This window comes from Neomonachus schauinslandi, chromosome 13 (assembly GCF_002201575.2).
Source record: "Neomonachus schauinslandi chromosome 13, ASM220157v2, whole genome shotgun sequence".
In the NCBI taxonomy this organism is placed as follows: Eukaryota; Metazoa; Chordata; class Mammalia; order Carnivora; family Phocidae; genus Neomonachus; species Neomonachus schauinslandi.
The window spans coordinates 80,395,111-80,413,983 of record NC_058415.1 but is presented as its reverse complement, the minus strand read 5'-3'; the positions used below and the strand labels follow the sequence as shown (position 1 = coordinate 80,413,983).

The window sequence follows — 18,873 nt, the reverse complement described above, 5'->3', positions numbered from 1 at the left end:
CCTTGGAGTCAAGGATCCGCTGAGCAGACTCCCCCGCGGAGCCACCGCCCAAACCGCGGACGCGCGGCTACCTGCAAGCCCGGGTGGGATACACCGAGTGCCGGGGTGACTCCGAACCCAGTTCCCCCACCCGCGGGGGCGGGGTCAAGGTTAGCTCAGGTGCTTGCAGCCCAGCCTAGCGGGGCCTGTAGGTGGAGGCCCGGCCCCCTTTCTCCCCGGCCCTAGCCCCCCAGTCCAACCCTTCTTGGTCCCCTGGAAGACCAGCAAGGTGAGGGAGGAAGCCCTTCTCCAGCGATTCCCCGCTGCCGGAACGAGCTCCAGACGCGGGCTAGCTCGGACCGGGAGGGGAGGGAGAAGAAGGACCCAGATACCCGGGATCCCCAAGATGTCCGGGGCCGTGGCCGTCCCCCACCCCTACCTGCGGCTGAGGCGCTGCGGACGGCTGCTGCTGGGTCCAGCTGCGCTCAGCTGGTTCCGGGCGGCTGGGCGGGGGCTTGGCGGTCGTTCGGCCGCGGTGGGCAGGGCGCGGGAGGGAGCCGCCCTTGGGGCGGGGCGGCCGGGCCGGGAAGCGGGGCGGGGGGAGGAGCGCCGGCCCCTGCCCGCAGGCAGCTGGGAGGATGGCCATTCCGGCTCCAGGCGGGCATTCGTCGAGTGCACTCTGTGTCACTTTAGCAGACCCCTCGCTACCTCCTCGCAAGGAAGGCATCCGGCCCCTCCTAGGAATAAACTGAGTCTCAGAGCACGGAAGGGAGATCTGCAGGAGGGAGGGGAGAGTGAGGGGAAGGAGACCCAGGGGAGCGGCCGGGCTGGCTGGGCTGGGGCCAAAGAGCTCAGTTGCGGTGGGCAGCGTGCCATGCTCAGCTGGGATCCACGGAGGCAGATTTCAGCTTTAGAGAGTTCTGACTTCAGGAGGCAAAGCACTCCTCAGGAGAGGGCGAAATGGGCTACCAACAAAAGCAGAGGAGGTGTGCAAGCAGCCCCTAGGCCCACTGGACCAAATAAAGGAGAATGTTTCCCAACTTTATTCAGAATGAAAGAACAAGAAATGCCAAGTGCATCCCTGTCCTTAAAACAGAACCTTAAAAAAAGAATCTAAAGAGGCTTTGGAGTCAAATGGCCTTGGCTGGAACTCCTGACGCTTACCAGTCCAGTAACTTTGGGCAAGTGGCTTAACATTGGCAAAGTGTCATTTCCTCATTCGTAAAGTGGATATAATAATTGCCTCCTCGTGGGGCTCTTGGGAAGAGGCAGAGAAAGACTCTCAGCACAGTGGCAGTGATTCTCCATAAATGGAAGTTCTTACCAGTGTGATGGCGGATATTATTTTAGGTGACGGAGAAAATCCACGTTGTCAAAAAGATGAGTGCAAGGTCACTTTTAAACAAATGTGATATTTTCTTCATCTCAACAGCATCTCACATGCGTTGGAGAAACAGCCCCGTATGATGGCACAGGGCACGGGACGGCCTCCAGCAGTCCTGCTGCAAAGATGGGTTCCCAGGCCTCTTGCAGTGGCTCTGTGGCTCCATCCTCATGGGGAGGACTCCCACAGCAGGAAACTGGACCAGACGACCACGATGTCCATTTCCAGCCTTGGTGCGAGCAGCAACCCCATGTTCAGCTGGGTATATCTCCCTCTCACACAAGGTAAAATGTACCAAGTCAGTAATTGCCAGGTTCTGGGGATCCGAGCAGGAAAAGCTGGTGTTCAAGGAGCAGAGGAGCTAAGAGCACCATACTCACTTCCTGGTCTTTTATTTGTTTGTTTGTTTGTTTTTCCATTGAGTAGCAGGCCAGGGAAGCCACACAGCCTGGGGAATCCCAGCTCAGCTCTTCCACCTGACCTCCCCCCTCCCTTTCTGCAACTCAGGTAATTATAGGAACCATTTCTTGAACACCTCATGCCATGCTCTGGGCTTCCCATGTGCTACGGACTTTCATCCTCCCCTCCCCACCCAGGTAGGTGTTACCATGTACAGTTTTCAGATGAGGAGGCCAAGGCACAGAGATGGTTAAGTAGCTCTCCCAAGTTCACGCAGGTAACAACATACACACCTGAGTCGCTGGCCTCTCTCCTTTGCCCAGTGTCCGACGTCATACATCGCCACCTTTCCTGGCTTGGGAAACTCTACTCGGTTCCACTTTCCCTAAGAACTGAAGCAGGGCACTCACCCCAAAGAAAGGCTCATACCCTCCCTCTGCCACTCTGTTTTCAGAGGCTGCCCGTGGCCACCTGGGGGGTGGGTGGGGAGAAAGGCAAAAACACACGATTCAGCTCTGAGCTCTTTGATTATAAGACCTGGCATACACATGCCCCGGATTTGCCTAGCATATCATTTTCAAGGCCAGCAGCTTCTCTCCGGCAAAGAAAGGTAAACCTCTGAATCTGTGTCTCCCTAGAACTGGAGAATATCAGATAGAGATGGAGGAAATTTTAGAGAACATCTGGTCCAAGTCCTCACTATAGACATGGGGAAACTGAGGCCAACGGAGCACAGGTTTGCCCATACAACCCTCTGGTTGCTCCACTTGGTGCTGGAGAAGCACGTGAGCACCTGCTGCCCCCAGAAATAATGAAAAATTCTGATGAAGATAAGCAATACTTCTATTGGAGGGCCATGCAAATTCCTAGCCCTTTGCTTCGCAGACATTAACACATGTATTTCACAGCTGGCCAGGATGGATCTTGGCCTGACCTGTAGTCAGGGCCAAGTCGGCCTTGCGTGGATGCTAAGAAGTCTCCTCTGCCTTGGTATCTTATTCTCATTTCTTTCTAGACTCCTACTTGTACTCCTGTCCCTGCTGGCTCCAGGCATCAGTAAGGCCTTTTTTGCTCTAGATCCTCACCTCCAGAGTGAATGTCTTCTTGTTCTTGATAATATGGATCCCCTCTCACGGAAGAACTTGGATGTATCCTTTTGCCAGAAGACCACCGCCAGACCACTCCCTCGTCCTCCAGGAGTGAGGATGGCGGAAACAAAGGCCACAACCCAGGCTATACAGCAGATGATTTGGAGCTGTTGCTCCCCTTGTGAGAATGCCCCTGCCCACCCACAGGAGTGGCCCTCGCTTGGCACCTATATTTGTACATCCCACCCCACCCCACCCCAAACACGGTTGATAGTAATAAGAGTAGACACCAAAACCAAGCAGGACTATCAGAACTTGGAAACAAAGTTTGGGATATGGCAATTATGGTTAATTAAGTGGGCCTGTGAGGACTGGCCATCTCTGAAGGCTGAGACCGCCATTTTGAGGTGACCATCTTCCGCAGAGAAAGCCAACGAGACCCCCATTAAATGGCATGATGGATGTGGGTAAATCAGTGTGGGGAAACTCAGAGAGGAGACGGCCAGGTTGGCCAGGGAAGAATTTGGGATCCATGAGGGCTCTTTTGGATGCAGACCTCTCCTGATGCTAGCCTCAGGAAAGTAAGTTATTAGGACAAGCATTTATTGAGCATTGAATGCCTTCTAGCAGGTTCCTGGAAGCAGAGCACAAGATCAGGATTCTGTGCAAGCGATTAATTGAAGAGGTGCTCTTTGGGGATCCTGCAGTATCCCAAGGAGCCCTTAGGGCAGGACGCAGCTGGGCCTCAGAGTCAGCCCGGATGCAGGCCTGAGCATACAGGGTACCTGGAAAGTGCTTTGACTCCATCGCCCGTCTCAGCTCATCTGCTTCCTTGTGCTGCCTCAAATCGGAAAAGCACCTCTGCTTTCCACAAAATGGCTTTTACCAGCAGGGAGGTGGAATCTTTGTCTGTGGTCCACAGGCTAACTTGGGTCAGATGCCTACCCTTTATCCAGTGACTCTAGCCAGAGAGGCAGGGTCATATTGCACAAACCTGGCTGCTCCCACTGTAACCTGTAGATGGAGAGAAAGGGGGAGGGAGAGCCAGGCCGACAAGACAGTGTCACTAGGCGAGAGGACTCAGCCGGGCTTGAAAGGGTGGAAAGAGTTACGATTGGAGGTAAGAAATGGGACAGAATCTTCTGCTGGGGTACAGAGTCAGCAAAGGTGTGGAGGTTGGAGGAAGACAAGCCTGGAAGAAGGGGAGGAGTCTGGGTCCCTTCAGTGATGTGCTAGAGCACCAAAGCTGGCTGTTAAATCTCCAGGAATTTTTTTTTTTTTTTAAGATTTTATTTATTTGACAGAGAGAGCACAAGCAGAGGGAGAGAGAGGGAGAAGCAGGTTCCCTGCTGAGCAAGGAGCCCGATGTGGGACTCGATCCCTGGACCCTGGGATCATGACCTGGGCCTAAGGCAGCCGCTTAACCGACTGAGCCACCCAGGCGTCCCAAATCTCCAGGAATTTTGACAGCTGGTTGTTAAACGCAGCCTGTCCGCAGCTACACACAGCTGACCCGCTGACAGTGGCATAATAAGAATTAAAACTCAAATTATAGGGGTGCCTCCTGGTCACCTTATTATGCCAATTTATTATGTCAATTAAGCCTTATAACCACCTCCAAGTTAGGTATAATCTTCAGTTTTTCAAATACATTAAACAGGCTCAGAAAAGATAAGCAACCTGCTTACGTTTCCACAGCTGGGTGAGTAGAACTGGAACCCGAATCCAGGTGTGTCCCCAAAGCCCAGGTTCTTTCTACAGCCAAAGTGAAGAAAGTCAGGGGGAAGGTGAGGCTTCTTCCAGGCCTCCCATTCAGGATCAGGAATTATTTAATTTCATCTTGATAATGTTAGGGCCTGATGTTGGGCCCTTCCCTGCAATACTTCATAAATGCTTTATGACAACTCACTATTTATTTATATGGAAGGTATCTGGAGTTGTTTAAGAAATGTAGATCTATTTTAAGAAAGATTATAAACTGCTGTGCTTGAGAAATAAGTAATTCATAAAACCCTTTACATACGTACACACACCGCCCCCAGAAATCTTTGAGGCAGTGCTATTTTTGTATTCTTTTATGTACCCACAGAAGAAGTTCATGTTCTGTGTTTTTTCCTTACTTATTATTTACTTACTGCTTTTCTGAGTACGAGTTATGTGCCAAGCCTTGCACTTACGGCTAAGGGCATAGAGATGAATCAGCCATAGACTCAACCCTTGCAGGGCCTGTGGCCAAGGACACAGACAATTACAATAGGGTGTTATAGGAACCATAACAGAGGAAGCTCCGGTGGGGTTGGAAGGAGGCTGGGGGACACAGACAGGGTCCAAGAAGACTGCAAATAAGGAGATGAGCCAGGCCTTAAAGGACACCTCCCTGGGCCTCAGCTTCTTCATCTGATAACCGTGTCCACCTCCAAGAGTTGTGGAAAAATGGAAATGAAATTATCCATGTCCACCATTTGCTGCATTGAAAGGGCTCTGTAAACAGTAGCTGGTCTCATTAGGGGAGCCCCACAGTCAAAAGGCACGGAGGTGCTCAAGATGAGTTAGCACGTGCTAGCGTGTCTGGAATATACAGTACATGATCTGAGTTCTAGAAGATGAAACCAAGCAGCAAGAAGACAGCAGCATTCATAGGTGCCTGCTCCAGGCATTCCCTCCTTTGAAACGGATTGAAAATTCCTCAGATTGAAACTATGCTCCTTCCCAGTTTGGAGATGGAGAGATTGAGGCTCAGAGAGGTGAAGTTACTTGTTTACATTGCACAGCTGAGAAACGGCAGAGGTGGGATGAGAACTGAGATTTCACTCCAAAGCCAGTCTCCCGTGTGGGACTGACAGCAGGCCAGGCTGAAGGGATGGGGCACTGGGAAGCTGTCAGAGGCTCTCACGCAGGAGACTGACACTGTTGGAGCCAGCTCAAGAAGAAGTTTCCACGGAAGGGGACAGGGGCCCACTGGCCCCACAGCCCGGGCCTGCCAGGGATTTAGCAGAAGAGTTGGCTTTTGTTCTAGATGAATCAGCCCAGCTGTTTCTGAAAGCCCAGCCCCACTCTTCTGGGCTCAGCGGACCAGAAGGCATTCAGCTGTCCCCGCAGGTCACCAGTGGGGTGGGAGGGGGCAGTACTTTGTCCACTGGACTGCACCATTTACAGAGAGTTATATTATCACAACACGGAACAATGGGCTTTTTTTTTTTTTTTAAATCTTGTGCTGCATCTCTGGCTGCAAGTTGTAGTGGAAACACAGTCAGGACAGCAAAGCATTACCTTCTTTGGAAGGTGGAGAAACTAAAAAAACAAAATAAAAACCACCCATAATAGCTGATTGGATTAAGTTCTAGTCGAAGTTTGGTCTGGGTCCTCCACTCTGCTCCTCCTCCTTTCCCTTCTCCCTATTCTGTTTTGCTTCTCTTTTTCTCCTCAGGGCCTGCTCTTCCTCCCTCTCTTCTTCTCCTTTCTTACCACTGCTGCTGCACTAGCAGCCCTTTGCTGGAGTCCAGAGAGCCTTGCCTGGGGAATTCGGACACCTGAGTTCACTCCCTGTCCTGCCTCTTTCTTGCAGAGTGATCCAGGGCAAGTCACTCACTCGTCTGGGCCTCCATGATCCCATCTGTAAACTGGGAAGGTAGAAGTAACCACCCCCTAGGAGGGGTTAGACCTGGCTCACAAAACGGGATTTTTCAGCCCCTGCTTCTGCTGCACTGGCCCCAAGGAGAGCCAGAGGGCATCTGTCTCCTAAGATCTAGTACTGTCCATCACAAAGTTAGACTTTAGGTCAAGTCACTCTAGCTTTTCTTTATCTCACGTCTGCAATTTCTACGAATGCACAGTGCAAATGCAATCATTTCACTTCTTCGTTTTTCAAATCAAAGCCACAGACTTGAGTAACCCAATGCCTGATTAACAAGAAGCTCAGTGTTTCCCCGATGGAGTTCTTCTCTCCTCCCGAATGTTCCCAAACCCCAAGGCTGAAGAGCCCCAGCAGGGAGAGGGTCAGTCCACACTCACAGCAAGCAGCAATCTGGAGTTCTGCTTGCTCCCTGGTGCACAGTCTTGCTGTTTTACCCCAACCTCAGACAGATGACCCGGCAGATCCGGGTCCCTGGGCAGGTGCCAGGGGCCTCCGTGAGCTGTCCAGCTGCCTCATCGCTTAGCCTAGACGCACGCTCAAGTTTCTCCCACAGCCATCCTGCAAGGTCCTAGCCGGCCAGAGGCTCCATATCACAGTTTGTCTGCAGACCCGCCCTTAGAGACTACCAACTTCCCTCTTTTTTTGTCTCCAAATGCCCTACATGTCCCCCTTTAAGGATGAGGGAGCAACCTTCAGACAGCTAAAGGTGAATTACCCCAAGAGGACTTTTAAATTCCTCTTTCTCTAGAAGTGAAAAAGGAAAAACAGGTAAATCTTCAGCAAGCAACTTATGACACCTCTTTTAAAGTATACAACGGAATCATGGCATAAAATACAATTGGTTTGGTTTTATGGAACCCATGAAAAGCTACAGGAATCTTATGTGCCAAGGACCATGGCTTGGTAAGCTTTACATTTTATCACCATCCAGACAAATACCCAGCTTCTGTAGCCTGGCAGTGGTGGCCACATGTGATCTGGCCTTACTTTGTCTTTCCAGCTTCATCTCGTCCCCTCCCACCTCTGCCACCTAATCACCTGCTGATCTCCCAGCGAGTGGATCCTACTTTCTGTCACCTTGACACCTCCAGGCCTTTGTATCCCAGTTCTTTCTTGGGATTGCCCATCTCAACATTCCCCCCTGTTTAATTCTTCCCTACATGTGCAGACTCAATTTGGGGGGAACCTCCTTGGCAAAGCCTTCCCTGACTGCTCTGGGCCATATCATATTAGCTGACCCTCCCTGCTCCCACAGTCCCCTGTGATGTGTCCATCAGAGACTGGAAAAATCTGTCCTGCTATTCTACATCCCAGAACACTGTTTAATCTCCTTATAAATGATGGTTATTTTTAATGGTGTAATTACCGGTTTGTTTACTGTCTCCCCCACTAGACAGTGAGCTCCTTGAGGACAGGGCCAGATAGCTCATTCTCTTCTTGCCTATGAAAGTGCCCAGGACAGCAACCTGGGCAGAGAGACCCTCAACACACACTTACTGGATTGAAGTGAAATGGCACTTACCACACTGTGTTAGAATCATCTGTTTATATTTCTAGCTCTACCAGCGAACCCCTCATGGGCAGGGACAAAGTCTTGTTGGCCATTTGCTCTTCGTGCCCAGCATAGAACTTGGCACATGACAGGTTAGTAAACGTGGAATGAATGAGTGAGTGAAATGAGTTAAAAAGACTAACATGAAGGCAGGATGAACAAATGATCAAATAAAGGAATTCCAAATAACCTTTCTGAAACAACCAATTGATAGCTGTTACTTTCACTGTTTGAAATAAATATAAGGCTCCTCTCTTGATTCTGTTCACTGGTACCGTTGGAAAAAAAATCATAATGGAGTCGGTCAAGGCTAACCTTTAAAAAAACAATCACCACAGAAATCCAATGACTGGAGTAGCCTCTTAATGAATAGGCAAGACATTGATATCAATTTACATTAATTAGTAAGGCTAAGATACCCTCTTAAAATGTCTGCTTCCTTAACCCTCTAGATTTGTATCAAATATCACCCCTTAGTTTTTCCAAGTTTCATATTTAAAAAAAAAATTTTATTCCCTGTGTAACAACACTAATGTGTGTGTGTGTGTGTGAGAGAGAGAGAGAGAGAGAGAAAAGGGGAAACTACTATTTCTTCTCTACTGTTCACACAGAACTTCACTTCTGTAACCCAGTGTGAGGGGTTTTCCCCACACTGACCAATTCTGTGTTGGATGTCCTACAATTCAGTTTAGTTCTGACGCTGTCTATCTGGAGATAGGATCAGAGCCCACCCACAGGTTAGGGTGTGCTTCCCTACCCCACTTTGGATGCCAATTGCAAGTGTAGGCCTCAGGCAATAAACCAAAGGTTCCTACCACCCCCTTCTCAGGTTCAATAACTTACCAGAAAGGCTCACAGAACTCAGGAAAACGGTTGACTTACTAGGTTGCCAGTTTATTATAAAGGATACAACTCAGGAGCAGCCAGATAAAGGCATGCATAGAGCCAGGTGTGGAGGAAGGAGCAAGGAGCATCCATGCCCTCCAGAGGCACGAACCTCTCAGCACCTCTGCATATTCAGCAAACTGTAAGCACCCCGAACCCCACAGTGCAGGGATTTTTATGGAGGCTTTATCATGTGGGCATGATCAATTATTAACTCAGTCTGTAGTCCTTCTTCCCCCCTTCAGGGGCTGGTAGAATGGGGCTGAAAGTTCCAAGTTTCTACTCATGGCTTGGTCTTTCTGGTGACCAGCCCCCACCTGAAGCTCTCCAGGAGCCCACCAAGAATCTCCTCATTAGAACAACAGATGCTCCTATTGACCAGGAAATTCCAAGGGATTTAGGAGCCCTGTGTCAGAAACTAGGGTCAAAGAACAAATATTAGAACAAAAGATGTTCTTAGCACTTAGCACCTTTATCACTTAGGAAATTACAAAGGTTTTCAGATCTCTGGCCAGAAGCCAGGAACAAAGACCAAAATTTATATGACTTATTATGTCCCAATATCACAGTGTTTGTTCCATAATGTATGTATATTTAAATGCTCATAGTATTAAAAATACAGTAACTACTTAAAATGTCTTTAATATAGTCTTTAGTTTTGGGGCGCCTGGGTGGCTCAGTCGGTGAAGTGGCCAGCTCATGATTTCGGCTCAGGTCATGATCTCAGGGTGGTGGGATCAGACTCTGTGCTCAGCACAGAGTCTGCTTGTCCCTCTCTCTCCCCTTCCCCCCCCCAGCCCCCCCCCGCGCCCCCCCTCAGTTGGTTAAGCATCTGCCTTGGGCTCAGGTCGTGATCCCGGAGTCCTGGAATTGAGCCCTGTGCAGGGCTCCTTGCTCAGCAGGGAGCCTGCTTCTCTCTCTCCCTCTGTCCCTCCCCTCGACTTGTTCTCTTTCTCTCCCTCCAAGCCAATTTCCACATGGCCCCAGAGGACTTTCCTAGGAAGACATATGCAGCACTGCATAGGAAAACAGAGTCTCTTACTGGCTAGTGAGACTATAAATTGGCACAAGCCCACAGATGGGCGATTGGAATATTTATCATTCTCTTTGAGCCGATGGTTCTACCTCCAGGAATTTCTTTTAACAGGTGTGCTCCAAAAATGTGCAAAATGGCGTTATGTACAAGGTTATCAGGGCAGTGTTGCCTATAGCAGCAAAAATATGGGAAATCAGCTACATGTCCATCAGTTGAGGATTATTTAAGTAAATTATGTAATATGCATTCACTGGAATATCATTCCCAAACTATATCTTTAGGTGAAAAAAAAAAAAACAAGGTACAAGTCAACATGTATGGAACGCCAGCATGTGTGTGAAGAATAATAAGGAAGAGAAGGAACAGATGTATGTGTTTGCTTGCACTTGTATAAAATACTTTGTAAGTATACATAAGAAACTGGTGACGTGGGTCAACTCTGGGGAGAGTTCTGGTGGCTGATAGATGGGGCAGAGAGGAGATTTTTCTGCATATACCTTTTTGTTGCCTTTGAATTTTTAAACCATGTAAATGTATCATCTATTCAAAATAATAACAATCATAGAAAGAAAACACAGGTTGTGAGACACAAAAATATTGCTATATGTGCTTGTTACTAAAGAGATAGTAGAAGAATTCACCTCCTGCAGAAAATTGCTTTCAGTGTTGGGGGAAAAGCCTTCTAAGGGTCTTCTGGTTGTGCAAAGCCAAAGCCCAGTCTGGAGGGGAAAGGTTAAAACCATCAGATAGTAAAGGATGACCTCTTCACCTGAAGTTCTGGTTCAAAGCAATTCTTTTTTTTTTTAAGATTTTATTTATTTATTTGACAGAGAGCGATAGCGAGAGCAGGAACACTAGCAGGGGGAGTGGGAGAGGGAGAAGCAGGCTCCCCACTGAGCAGGGAGACCAATGCGGGGCTCGATCCCAGGACCCTGGGATCATGACCTGAGCCGAAGGCAGACGCTTAACCGACTGAGCCATGCAGGCACCTCTTGAAGCAATTCTTGACCCAAGAAAACTGGAGTTTGGGGCACTGGGAACTGGGGGAGAGAAAAGGAAAGAAAAAGGTCTAAATAAGAATAAGAAATAAGACCAGACCCTCCAGGGCTGAGATGGCTCCCTGTAATGGTGTAAAGTTGAAAGCCTTTATTTAGGGCTAGTGACTCTTGTTTTAGGGGGAGCCAAATCCTGCTCTTGTGTGAGTGTCAGGATGTGAAAGCTCAGACTGGCTTAAAACCAAGACAGCATGTAGCTGACTCCCTTTGTCTACAACTATTTTCTTTCACCTATTATGCAGCTTCTAGTTGAGTCCTCCCGAACCTTAAGAAGAGGGAAATCTTTTTCTTTTTTGGTCTGTTTGTATGAATTGCTGATGATCCAGGCTCTAGATTTAATAGATCATCAAGTCTTCTGTTAAAGAACTAGAGAACAGGAACTGGAATAGAGAAAGAAGGAAGTACTGTGGAGGAGACCAAAGGGAGAAAGAAAGATTTCTTCTCAAAACTAGGAGATGAGAGGTTTGGAGGAGGGGAAGAAAGTGATGGGGGCGTTTGCCACAAGTTCCCCACTGGCCTGGTTGCGATCTGGGCCAGTTTACCAAAAAGGAGGAAGATCCAAAGCTCAGCTGAGGCAGGTGAATGGAACTAGCAAAGAAGGCTTCAAGGGACGTTGTTCGAACATTAAGGAGCAGGGCGAGAACGGAGGCGTTGTCACAGATTGCTCAGCTATGACCAGAGAGAGAACCTCCTGTTGCCCACACCAACCTAGCCTACACACATTGTTTCTGTGTGGGCAGCCAACTGAATGGATCACGCCATTAGCATCAGTAACTCACTGGATGCTTGCCCACTCATACCATATGATTTCAGCATGAACCTGCTCCCTTACTCCAGGTGACAGATACCTACATCATGCCCCAGGACAAAATCTATAAGCCCAAAGCAAGGAATGAGACCCTGGACTCAGTGATGGGGTAATAAGAAAGCTCTGGTCATCTGTACTCGGCGGTGGAAGGAGAATAAGAAAAGTGGGAGCTGAACTGAATGAGCTCAAACCCTCCTGAGATGGGACAGTGGGTAACGACACTGTGGGTTGCGCATGGATAGGGGCGATCTGGATAGCAGAGTCTGGCAGATCTGATAATGCCACTCACTAGCCTATAACCTTTTAAGGGCTACTCTCTCCCTCTAGGGTAAATTCCAAATTTCTCAGCCTGGTGTATCATGATAGGCTAACTTCTGCTGCAGTAACAAATGAATCCCCAAATCCTAATGGCTTCACACAACAAAAGTCTATTTCTTGGTCATGGTACATATCCCGTGAATGTGCTCCACATAGTCATTCAAGAACCTAGACTGATTGAGAAGCCACCATCCTGGACCGCATCACTTGCAACATGTGGCCTCCCCAGTTACTGTGGCAAGACAGGAAGGCTAAGGGAGAACTTGCTTTTAAAAAATTTTTTTATTTTTAATTTATTTTTATTTTTTTTAAAGATTTTACTTATTTATTTGACAGAGAGAGACACAGTGAGAGAAAGAACACAAGCAGGGGGAGAGGGAGAAGCAGGCTTCCTGCTGAGCAGGGAGCCCGATGCGGGGCTCGATCCCAGGACCCTGGGATCCATGACCTGAGCCGAAGGCAGACGCTTAACGACTGAGCCACCCAGGCACCCCAGAACTTGCCTTTTAAAAAATACTTTAGCTCAGAACTGCCATGTGTGACTTCCATTTATAGCCCACTGTTGAACCTAGTCATGTGGTTCCCTCCAAGTGCAAGAAGACAGGGAGATGTTGGGGCACCTGGGTGGCTCAGTCAGTTAAGCATCTGCCTTCGGCTCAGGTCATGATCCCAGGGTCCTGGGATCGAGCCCGTCTTGGACTCCCTGCTCAGCAGGGAGCCTGCTTCTCCCTCTCCCTCTGCCTGCCACTCCCTGGGCTTGTGCTCTCTCTCTCTCTGTCAAATAAATAAATAATGGAAAAAAAAGAAGACAGGGAGATGTGGGGAGGAAATGAATATGTGGTGAGTGATAAATATCTCTGTCATACATAGCATTCAAGACCCTTTGTGATCTATTCTCAGGACCCCCTCCAGTTCATTTCCTGCCACTATCTCTCTTCCCAACTCATAATCCACCTGTGGTCACAGAAATTTTCTCTCATTTCCCCAGGCATGTCTTTGACCATGCACCCCCATACCTTTGCTTATTATGCTGGTTCCTGAACATAAAATGCCCCTTTCCTACCTTCCCCATCTGTCAACATTCTACTTCTCCTTTTCAGCCCAGTTCAAATGCTACCTTCTCCATTCCTGATCCCTCAGGAATACAGTTAATTGACCCTTTTCAGTTCTACCATATCTATTTTTATATACTTCCCTTAGCACTTAGGGTCTGTGGGACTGACTTCCTGGCATGTTTCACAGTGCCTGGTACATTATGGGTGCTAGAAAAATATTGGTTAAATAAATGCTTTGCGTTTAGAATTTTTCAGACAACAATTTAATTGTATGTTTTTCTCCACACCCATCCACCCACTCACAATAGGTTGTGAACTCTGGTTGATACAGACTAAACTTAACTTTCTTATATATTTTTTAAAGATTTTATTTATTTCAGAGAGAGAGAGAGCACTAGAGAGAGAGAGCAAGCACGAGTGGCGCCCCACAGACTAAACTTAATTTATCTCCACTCCCCCATTACCTTCCAACACTGGGAAAATTTTCAGCAAATGTTTTGGAGAGAATTGACCAATTTGTCCTATACTTAATTTTGAATAATGAATTAAAAAATAATTGCAAATAGGTGTTTTAAAAATTAGCATCTACTATGTGTATGCTATCCTTCAAATAAAAAGTTTAGTCTAAAAACAAACAGCAGGGGTGCCTGGGTGGCTCAGTCGGTTGAGGGTCTGACTCTTGGTTTCGGCTCAGGTCATGAAGGATCTCATGGTTGTGGGATTGAGCCCTGAGTCAGGCTCTGAGCTCAGTGTGGAGTAGGCTTCAGATTCTTTCTTCCCCACCCTCCCCCTCTGCCCCTTCCCGTGATCTCTCTCTCTAAAAGAAATAAATAAAATCTTTAAAAAATAAAAAACAACAGTGATGAGCAAAAAAAAAAGGAAATACTTAGAGAGTAAATTGCACAAAAGCAAAGACACTTCCGGAAGTTTCAGTCATTGTAATAGCATCTGTAGACAAAAGTCCTGAAGTTCCTTTGGGGACAGTAACATTGCCTGGAGCTAGCTAAAGCAAAAGGGAACCCAAGGGTAGAAACATGCTGGCCTCAGGATCAGGTGGAATTAGGTACCTTAGTGCTGGGGGACCACACACAGTCCTCTTTACTTCTTTCATCTCTGCTTCTCTTTGAGCATATACTTCATTATTCTCACTCCCTAAAAATCAGCTTTTTCTCCTTCTCAGAAAACAGCCACTTGAACCATCAACCAACAGCTAGCTACCTAGTTGCCAACTCCTTTCCAAAACGCAGCTGCTAGCTTCTTTGGCCCAATTTCAAGACCCTGGAGAAGGGGTCTGATTGGCCCAGCGGGATCACGTGCCCACCTGGCCCAATAGCGCAGGAGACCAGGGTGGAAAGTTCCCTGGCATTCCCCGGGCTATTTCTCACCCTGACCTTCACGGAGGAACCAGGCACCAGAAGACAGGGCTTGGGAAGAAAAACCCACTGCTGCCTGCCTGAAACCAGGAAAAGGGAGAAGCATTCTTGAGAAATTTGCTTCCCAGAAAGATAACATAATAAACATAAACATATAGTCTGAAAAGAACAAATGAGAAGGACACATGATTTCGGAAGGAACTAAAATGGCAGGAATCACAGACCTGTACCTCTGAAACAAATAATACATTATATGTTAAAAAAAAAAAAAAAAAGAAGAAGGGCGCCTGGGTGGCTCAGTTGGTTAAGCGACTCCCTTCGGCTCAGGTCATGATCCTGGAGTCCCGGGATCGAGTTCCGCATCGGGCTCCCTGCTCGGCGGGGGGTCTGCTTCGTCCTCTGACCCCATCCCCTCTCATGTGTTTTCTCTCTCTTTCTCTCTCTCTCAAATAAATAAATAAAATCTTTAAAAAAAAAAAAAGAAGAAGATGGCAGGAAGGGAAGAATGAAGGGAGGGAATCAGAGGGGGAGACGAACCATGAGAGACTATGGACTCTGAGAAACAAACTGAGGGTTCTAGAGGGGAGGGGGCTGGGGGGATGGGTTAGCCTGGTGATGGGTATTAAAGAGGGCACGTATTGCATGGAGCACTGGGTGTTATACGCAAACAATGAATCATGGAACGCTACATCAAAAACTAATGATGTAATGTATGGTGATTAACATAACATAATAAAAAAATAAAAATAATAAAATGGCAGGAACCACTTATAGTTACTGTATCTCCCAAATCTCTTGTGAAATAGCTCTCCCGCCCCCAGCCCCGTTGCCTCAGATCTTACCTTATCATCTTTGGTCTGAACTGTTGCAACAGCTTCTTAACTATTCTCAGCGCCTCCAGTCTCACTTCATCCTGATCATCCACCAGACCAGTGCTGCCAAATGATCTTTCTTTAAATGACGTGTGATCCTGTCATTTCCCTGCTTAAAACCCTTCGGTGGCCCCCATCACCTTCCAAACCTCCTAGCACAGCCTTCAAGGCCCTCCTTGGTCTAGCTCCAGCTTCACCTGCTCTCCTTCCCTAGATACCAGGACTCCTCCCCACCCCTCCTCACCAGCTCAGTGCTTTCCTACCTTCTCAAACATTTACTCTCTCTGTTCCCTCTGCCCAAGGTGCCCTTCCCATCTCCATTACTTCTGCCTGCTGATGCTACTTACCATTAATGTCCAGTTAAATATCTTCCCTCCCTCTGTGATGACTCCACATTGTGTCTGTTTTTAGCTCTGGAGACATCTGTCTCCTCCACTCTGTTCTCTCAAAGCACTAACCATGTCTCATTTATCTTCAAATCCCCAGTTCCAAGCCTAGGGCCTGAGTCATAGTAGGAATCAACACATGCTTATAGAAAGATGTAAGGAGAGAGGGAGGGAGAAGGGAAGAGAGGGGCTGGAGGAAGGGAGGGGGGAAGGAAGGATGGATGGAAGGAAAGGAGGGAGGAAGGAGAGAAGGATGAAGGAAGGATTAAGGAAAGACCAAGGACCTTGTTTTCTCCTCTATCAACCAACTTGGACAGGTTATGGCACTTCTCTGAGACTCCATTTCCTCCTTTATAAAATAACATCTATCCTACCTAACTCATGGGCTTATTGGAGATCAAATAAAGAAAAGAATGTGGAAGCACTTTAGTTCTATGCAAACATTCATTATTATTAATTGGCTGTTGTATAGAATTTATTCTCCTAACTACCTAAAGACTGCAGTCTTAGTGGACCACCTTTGTTGGTCAGGGTTCCCTTGCAGGGGTAGGAGTCAGGGGGCAGTGAGGTAGATTTGGTTTGTGTTTTATCAGTGACTCATTGCCAGAATTTTGTGAATCAAGTGGTGCTGACATTGTGATTCGTTAGGATCACAATGTAACAAGTGAGTTAATTTGATAACATTATTCTATTTGGGATCCCTTTTGTACTTATTAAATCTTGGGTCCTGATTTTATTGAAAAACAAGGAATATCCACAACCACTGACCATTACTAATGATTTAACTCAAATCAAAAAATCTCTACTTACTTCTCACTCAAGGTTCTGGATCAGTTTAATTGGAAAGTGGCTTGAGCTAGATGCTGCAATGGGAGATGAGGAAAAACTGCTTCAGTTTGCAACTACTTATCGATGGGAATCAGGATTTTCTCAATACTGTGCAACCAGAATAGAAGGCAGGAGGAAATCAGAAGCTGCACAGATGGAAGGCTCCAGCTGTCATGCTACAGTTGTCTAGTAGACCAGGTGGGGCCTGTTTAGGCCCGATGGTGTGGTAGGAAATAGAACAATGTGGGACAAATGTTGGATGGTGGTGCGGCAAGGGTTCTCTTAGGTGGGACTAAATGGGTACTTGAGGGCTGGCACAGCCGCCCCCGCCCCCACTCAGGGTCATGGCCTGAGCACCTCTGGCCTGGCTGGTTCCTAACTCCTTGGGGACTATAGTGACCACTGAACTTGAGCTTGTCTCTGTGAGGACCCAGGAGCAGCAGAGAGCCAAGTCTCCTCACTTGTATCCTTGTCCTATGCTTGTCTTCGGCATTGCTCCTTTACTTTAGTCAACCAAAGTAAAGCCTGTCCAAGTCATCATTCTCACCGATCTCTGTACCTACTCTAAACCTCATGATCTGGCCTGACTCAACTAGATATCTTTCGTCTGTCTGCCCAGTTGCTTCCCACCCCCGCATCTCTGGGAATTGTTCTTGCCACCCCCTCCATTCACACAAACACCACAGAAACCACAGGATCGGCCATTTTGCACACACCTTGGACCCTGGCCATGACTGACCTTGAATTAGGCCTGTCCTCTTGGATAGGACAAGCTCAGCTTCTGGACCAGTCAATGCCTTCCTCCAGAATTTTTGGAACAGGGTCCAGGGGGAGGGGGGAGAATCAGCCTCTATCTGGATAACTGAACTTGGATGTATAAAACCAGAAACTACAAATGTGCATATGTTCTACGGTGTTGATTGGAAAATGAAGAAAGCTGGTCTGCAATGAGATAGAGCAGTGAGATTCGAGATGGAGAAAGAGTACTGCCAGACTTTACATTTTGAACTATGTTTCTCCGTGGCATTTCTGTACTAGAATTCCATGAGATTGCCCTGAATGCCCAAAATAAATCTCCACATCTTGCCTAAGCTAAGCCAAGGTTTCTGTTAGTTGCAGACAAAGAAGTCTCATGTATATACATTGAGAAATTCCAATTTCAGTTTTTATCCATCAAAAACTACTTCATTTTCTCACTAACTAGCTTTATAATTAGCCAGTTTAACAAATCTGAATTTATGCAAATGAAATATCTATCAATTTGGATGCTTCTGACTTCAGGCTTGCATGCTTATGGTCACAAGGTGGCCCTTTTTCAGTATAAAAAAAATTTTTTAAACCACTTAAAAATAGAAAGAGTAGTATAATGACTCCAACCTATTCATCACCCAGCTCTCACAGCTATCACTACACAGTCACCCTGAATCATCTACACATTCACATGCCTTTCCCCTCCCCTCAGATTACCTTGAGGCAAGTCCTAGACATGGCATTATTTCTTCTGTAAATATTTCAGCATATATCTCTAAAAGATACAAATTCTTTTTTAAAACGTAGTCTCCACAATATCATGATCACAGCTGAAAATATTGACAATCATTTCCTAGTGCCATCAAATCTGCAAAAGGGTCCCCTTTCCCTGATTGTCTTAAAAATGCATTATTTTGCTAACTTATATTCATTTTAGTGATTATAGCAAAGAAATATATATTACTTTCTAAAGATAAAAGGTATAACATATTCATACTGATAGTTCCAAGTGAAATGGAGAACTATGGTTTTCACTCAACCTCACCAATCCTAATCTGTATTTCTATGTCAAGTATCTCAGTTCTCAAGGACACCAACATAACTACTTATTTTTAATCCCATAACATGTATGTCTTTCCATCTTTGGATATATACCTTTAGGGATACAGAGTGAAATGACAGTGATTTAAAGTCACTCAAAGTCATTCTGTGTGGTTATGTCATCCACTGAATGCACAAGTAGGATCACTTTTATTTCATTTTACTTTCAATTTCTAAGGATTTTTTAAATTTAATTTTGTTGTAATTATATAAAATACTTGCATGGCTCCCAAGTTAGATCTACAAAGCAAGGTATATTTATTTTAAAGTCTGGATTCTACTTTATCCTTTCCTCTCTAATCACTCTCTCTGCTATAATAGTGTTGTATTAAATTCTTATAGCTTCTTCTTTTATTTGTAGTTAAATGAT

General features: G+C 46.7%; 1 protein-coding gene across 1 annotated transcript in view; it reads right to left on the bottom strand.

Annotated features, from left to right (window-relative positions):
* GSN (gelsolin) overlaps positions 1-493 on the bottom strand; it is a 54,000-nt gene extending 53,507 nt beyond the window's left edge. The window contains exon 1 of the mRNA XM_021691688.1: positions 419-493. The gene's annotated coding sequence lies outside the window, so the exon portion shown is untranslated. The remainder of the gene's footprint in view (positions 1-418) is intronic.
* Positions 494-18,873: the final 18,380 nt, after the last annotated feature.